A 5,935-nucleotide genomic window follows, 5' to 3' on the forward strand; every position below is an offset into this window, starting at 1 on the left:
GTGAGACTACTCCCATGTGTGCAGGTATTACCCATGTTTTAATTAATTATGCGAATTTCTGCAGTGTAATGGGATACTGTGATCCAGATAGACGGTCCCATAGTATCCCATTACAGTGCAAATAACCGCGTTTTTAATTGAAAGCAAGGGGAATACCTGTAGACATGCATAGAGTCCCAGGATATCGTAATCAAGATGGACAGTCCCACAGTATCCCATTAAGGTGCAGAAACCCGCATATTTAATGGAAAGCATGGGTAATACCCGCACACATGGGAATAGTTACACAATGTCTTAAACCAGAGAGAAAACCCCCCACTGTCCCGTTATACTCCAGAAACCTGCATTTGAATAAAAAGCATGGGTAATACCCATAGATATGGAAATAGTCCCACAATATAGTAATTAAGACTGACGGTCCCACAGTATCCCATTACAGTGAAAAACGCGTTTTTAATGGAAAGCACTGGGAATACCCGTAGACGCCCTTACAGACCCAGGATATCGTAGTGAAGATCGACAGTCTCACCTTATCCCATTACAGTGCACAAACCCGCATATCTAATGAAAATCATTGGTAATATCCGTACACATGGGAATAGTCCCACAATATCGCAATACATATACAGACTCCCGCAGTATCCCATTACAATGCAGCAACCCACGTTTTTAGTGAAAACGATGGGTAATAGTCGTAAACATGGGAATAGTCCCACAACACCGTAATCCAGATTGACAGTCCCACAGTATCCCGTTATGGTGCAGAAACCCACAATATTAGTGAAAAGCATGTGCAATATGCGTACACATGGGAATTGTCCCAAAATACACAAAAAAAGTCATGTAGCCCACACATAGTCACTTGGATTAAATTGCATGAGAAACAGATTAAATTATGTGAAATGAGGATTAAAAATAATGAAAGGAGGATTAATTCCGATGGCAAATGGATTAAATGTCATGGTATAAGGATTAACGTACGACAAGAGGATTAATAACGCCGGAAAAAGCTGTAGTTTCAATGACATGCTTTCATTTCAAATTTGAATGGACGACGAACGTCTGCCTCCCTGCAGAGATGCCGACTAGGGAAATCTGATGGAATTTTAGTGTTGGCAAGGCTGGCCGGCAGCTACTTGTCTAATTTCAACTATGTATAATATAATTGGGGGTTTACGTCGCGAGACAACTGAGAATTTCAACTATGTTGCAACGAAGACCAAGCAGAGATGAGTTTTTTTATGGTTCCTTTGCACTTTCTTCTGTTTGTATGTTTTTCAGCACATTCATATTACTGCTCGTCCGGAACAAACGCGCTTTATGCGTCTCTTCCGTCTGAGTTACGATGTCCATGGAGAGAATAGTCTCGCCGGAGACCATTTACGTGATATAAGAGGCACGTCGAGTGAATTACTGCAGTGAGGGGCCACTTGCATGCATTAAAAATGGCTACAGTTGCATATTAGATGGGACTTCTTCAATGCGTGTTGAACAATGGCGAATGTACAAGGTGTATTCCTTTAGCCTTTACAGAATTTTTATTAAAAAAAGCTATGAGAGGAAGGAAGTCCCCTCGAAGAAAGTGTGCAACTATACAAGATGTTTGATTATCTAAAATTCGTTAATTAACCTTTTAATTAGGAGATCTCAGGCAAAAAATTCCCGGTTGCAAGCCATTGCATGTTTAAAACTCCTGAAAAAAGCACGTGCGTTAAAATATCCATCCCCGAATTTTGATATACAAATGAGCCGAAACCGAAACCGCGGCGACAGGGAACGCGGGGAGTACAGCGCGCATATCACGTCAGAGGGCCACGTGATTTAGAGTGATAGAGATGATTGGAGTAGGTGACGCTTAGCTGGCAGGATAAATCGATTTCCCGCCTAGGCAAGCCTTCGTCCGCGAGGATGACGCACTCATTAGGCGTGCTTTTTCGGTTTCTGCTCATTTGCATATGAAAATTCGGGAATGGATATTTTAACGCGCGCGCGTGTTTCAGGATTTTTCTAAACGTGAAACGGCGTTCAACGAGGATAGTCTCTCAGTCTGCTTCCTCGCTTTTGCGCAAAATTCCTTAATTGAATAGTTCATTAATAAATTTGAGGTAATAAGTGATCTTGCAGGTAGGTACTCTCTTCCAAAGGATGTCCGCCTGGGCGTAGAACTGAGCTCCAAGATGCTCCTCCCACAGCTTTTTAATAAACATGATAAACAGGATAAAAAAACACACCCTGTACAGCTGTCGTTGAGTAGCTTATGCAAACATATATGTAAACGTTTAAGCCAAGGCACCAGTGGTGCATGTTTAAGATCTTAGCAATTAAGTTACGTATCGAAGAGGGTCATGGATGTCGAATCAGTTCACCATTGTGCTATGTCAAACAATGAGAGCTGTCAGACTGCTTCATGTGAACGAAGCTTATGTCTGAATTAATTAACCGCAGTAAGAACCCCTGTGCGATTTTGGCGATGTGAAGAGAGAGGAGAAGAAAGAAGGAGGAGAATCCGGAATGTCGAGAAGATAAGCTTCTTGAGAGTTGGATGGATTTAGAAGCGTAAATTATCATAGGAAAAGTTGCGAGCTCTGTCGTTCCTTTACATAGATCACATGCATACTGTCATAAAACATATAAAACAAAACATATAAAACATAATGTCATAAAACAAACTGACGCGAACTGACATACTGAGAGCTTGATGACCGTGTCACCTATGTCTCTCAAGTAGCTATCCCACACTGTCATTTTGTTCCCCTTCTGATAGGGGCATTTCCATTTCCGTCAGACTACAGGAAATGCGGTGTGCTTGACAAAGTGAAAGAGCCAGAAGTACCCTGAGTACAGGAGCGACCACGACGAACCTGAACCCACAAAAAATCGTTACTATGCCAGTTTCGGAGACGAGGCTCTCATGTTTGCATTCAAACCCCTACTAGTAATAAGTAATACAAAGCTCCAGTGGAACACTAGGTACTGTAACGTACGACTGCATGAAGTGGGAATATTACATAGTTAAAAATAAGACTACACGAAGGAGGGACGCACAAGGCGCCGCACTGGCAAACAGCGTTTATTCGACGAAACGTACTCACGCAGTAAGCCATTTAAAGGTCAGCTCCGGAGGTATCGTGAATTGTTGAAACTGTTGCGATATTCTGTTCACGTCTAACTACGTCGGAAACGACTGAGAGTTTTCAGATAAAGCCCTCCGTATTTCGAAAAACACAAAAACTGCATTCCGAAACAAACATGGGGGCCGCCATTTTTATGACGGCAGCTGTTCACGATGTTTCAATCACTGACGTCACCGATATCAGTGTTCTTCTTTGCCTTCTTCTCTTCCCTTGCTGTGGACAGCTGTGGAGGCAGACGACACATGTCTCCTGCCATCGAAATAGCAGATAGCGAGGATTTTGAACGACTTACTATGTTTCGGCCAATGCACTATTGTTTTCCTCGAACGTCAACGATGCAAGTCAACACACATGGTTGACAGAATGTAAAATCCACGTTGAATATCGTTGAACAATGTGAAACGTGAATTGAGAACATGAATTTCACGCAGATTTTACGTAAAATTTCAACATGCTAATTGTAATGCAGGAATTCAACGCTGATTCAACACTCATATACCAGCAGTGGAATAGAGAACGTTATGACAGCGTTGATACTTACGCTGGAATTTAACGTAACCGAAAACGTAGAACGAACAACGTTGTTTCTGCACAAGTTTTACTTCAGGATTTCACATGCAAAGTGTACACGTAGAAATCACGTTGATTTATCGTACGTAAAGCAACTGCATTATCCAATCCAATCCCATCCAGGATCCAATTCAAGTCAGTTCCTTTCAAAGCGAGAATCGGGGAAGCCGCAACCAGACGCCATTCTCCTCAGATCGTAACCGCCATTAACTGATGCTGGCGTTTCAAGTTTATTTCGCTTTTGCGGCTCCGTCTTCTTTGTTTCGTGGCTTGTTTTGGTTTCGAACCGGGTTGTGCTGGTGACTGTGATATCGGTAAGCACAGGTTTCACTCACACTGCTGGGATATACGAATCGGTTATGACGGTTACGACGGGCTCTCTACTACCAGGAAGCTGACTCAGATATTATCGCCGCTGCTAGCAAGTCCAGTGTGTGCGGTTTATGAGTGATTCGGAGAAAGCGCAGGTATGTGCACGTCGGATTTGAGTTCATATCTGTGTTTACATTTGTAGAGTGTGCAAATAGGGCCACTATTACATGGTGGGCTGCCGAATTGTTTTTCAGCGTTGTTGGCCGTTTCAAATTCGTGTGATAATTATCGTCACTTGTATTTCAGGACAGAGAGCGATGCGTGAAAGAAAGGCAGATGTTGAGCAAAGGGCGAGCCTGTACACAGATGTAACGTAAGTTTTCTCTTAGCTGTTCGAATTGATCTTTTGCTTTGTTTGTGTTCACTTTTATGCAGGCGTAGTCGCAAAGAAAGAAGACAGCCTGGATGCCGAAACGACGTGGTTTCCCGCGAGGTTCTTGTGCATTTCAACAATTAGAACGGTCAGTTAACTGTCTTTATTGTTCACAAGAGAGTATGGAAAAATGTAGCAGTGCTAATCAAATGTAAGGAGAATAAAACCTTACGGCAAGCATATTCTTGTGTCATTATTTATGACTATTATCAGAACATTATGCCTATTTGTGAAATAAAAGCATCGAGAAATAACATGTATTCAATAATAATTGAAAATGTAGGTACGTGTAATTTGCATTTTCATCGCACGTTAATTACACGTTGTCAGTTTGCTGTTGATTATTCCACTTTTTCAACATTGGTATACGTTGAATTCACGCGTAAACTACGTTTCAGTTACGTGGAATATGCGTTCTGGTCGCTGTTAATTTAACCCGTTTCTGGCTGTGACATTAGCCAGGTTGAATCAACGTTAATTGTTAACGTTGACCCTGCATTCACATCGTTGATTTTCAACGTGTTTTCAGCGTTGAATTTGCAATGTTGTGTTGACTGGGGCAGTATCGAATGCATCACGTACACCCTTAGCGTTGCCAGCAACCGATGCATGTAGTCTTAATTGACGTGCGTTCACGAACGGTAGGTGCATATCTTGGAACTCCGAAGTTTCTGCACTGTGCTTCCGTATAAATGGGATTCACATAATCTCGTGGTTTGTTTTTGTAACACATTGTTGACACCGGAGCTGCCCTGCCTGTGCGCAGAATCTGTAAGTAGCTCATCATTTCCTCGACTTCACTGTTCGACAGCAATAATGAAAGCTGCATTCGGGAATGTCGCACGCGCTTTCTTTGCATTGTTGACAAAGCTAAGGCCGCTGTGGCACCTGTTTCTAAAGCGGCTCGAGGCATGCCCTAATGAGATTACTCTGCAGCCTGCGCTGCAAATAAAACGTATTACTGCGGGAGACAACATGGCACAAGCTGACTTGGTAGCAATAAAGATAACAATCAGATTTACAAACAGATACAATGTCACATTTAATGGCAGCGTACCTAAAAAACAACCAAATGTGACTGCTATCACAGCAATAGCACATTGTTAAACCTTTGGAAGTGTACATGAACGGTGTTGTTTTGCTCTTCTTTCTACATACCCTCTTTCTACATGTAGCGATGGTGTAGTGGTGCTTCATTCGATGTGGCAGCTGAAGTAAAATGAGGGTAAACATGCAACAGAGAAGGCTCAACAGTTTCCTAGATTAACAAGTGATTTAATTATGTCTTTTTTTTTTCTGTGCTGCAAGACACAAGGATACATTGAAAAATAATCTCTAACAGTGCAGGAGTAGTGTTCGTAAAGAAGTATTGGGGATAAAAATAAATGAGTGCCCCACATATAACTCCACCTTTCTATATTTACTGCACTGTATACTCTAATGTTGTTTCTGATCGCAGGTTGAGTTTGCATTCCGCATCATGTTG

At 42.1% G+C, this 5,935-nt stretch overlaps 1 long non-coding RNA gene across 2 annotated transcripts; it reads left to right on the forward strand.

The window, feature by feature from the left end:
* The first annotated feature begins 3,872 nt into the window (after positions 1-3,872).
* LOC135371403 (uncharacterized) lies at positions 3,873-4,629 on the forward strand. Of its 2 annotated transcripts, XR_010415591.1 has the most exons (3): positions 3,873-4,018; positions 4,095-4,171; positions 4,323-4,629. It is a non-coding gene; the product is annotated as an uncharacterized LOC135371403 (long non-coding RNA). The 2 variants fall into 2 exon arrangements; XR_010415590.1 differs by having other exon boundaries at positions 3,873-4,171.
* The last annotated feature ends 1,306 nt before the right edge of the window (positions 4,630-5,935 follow it).

This window comes from Ornithodoros turicata, chromosome 1 (genome assembly GCF_037126465.1).
Source record: "Ornithodoros turicata isolate Travis chromosome 1, ASM3712646v1, whole genome shotgun sequence".
Classification (NCBI taxonomy): Eukaryota; Metazoa; Arthropoda; class Arachnida; order Ixodida; family Argasidae; genus Ornithodoros; species Ornithodoros turicata.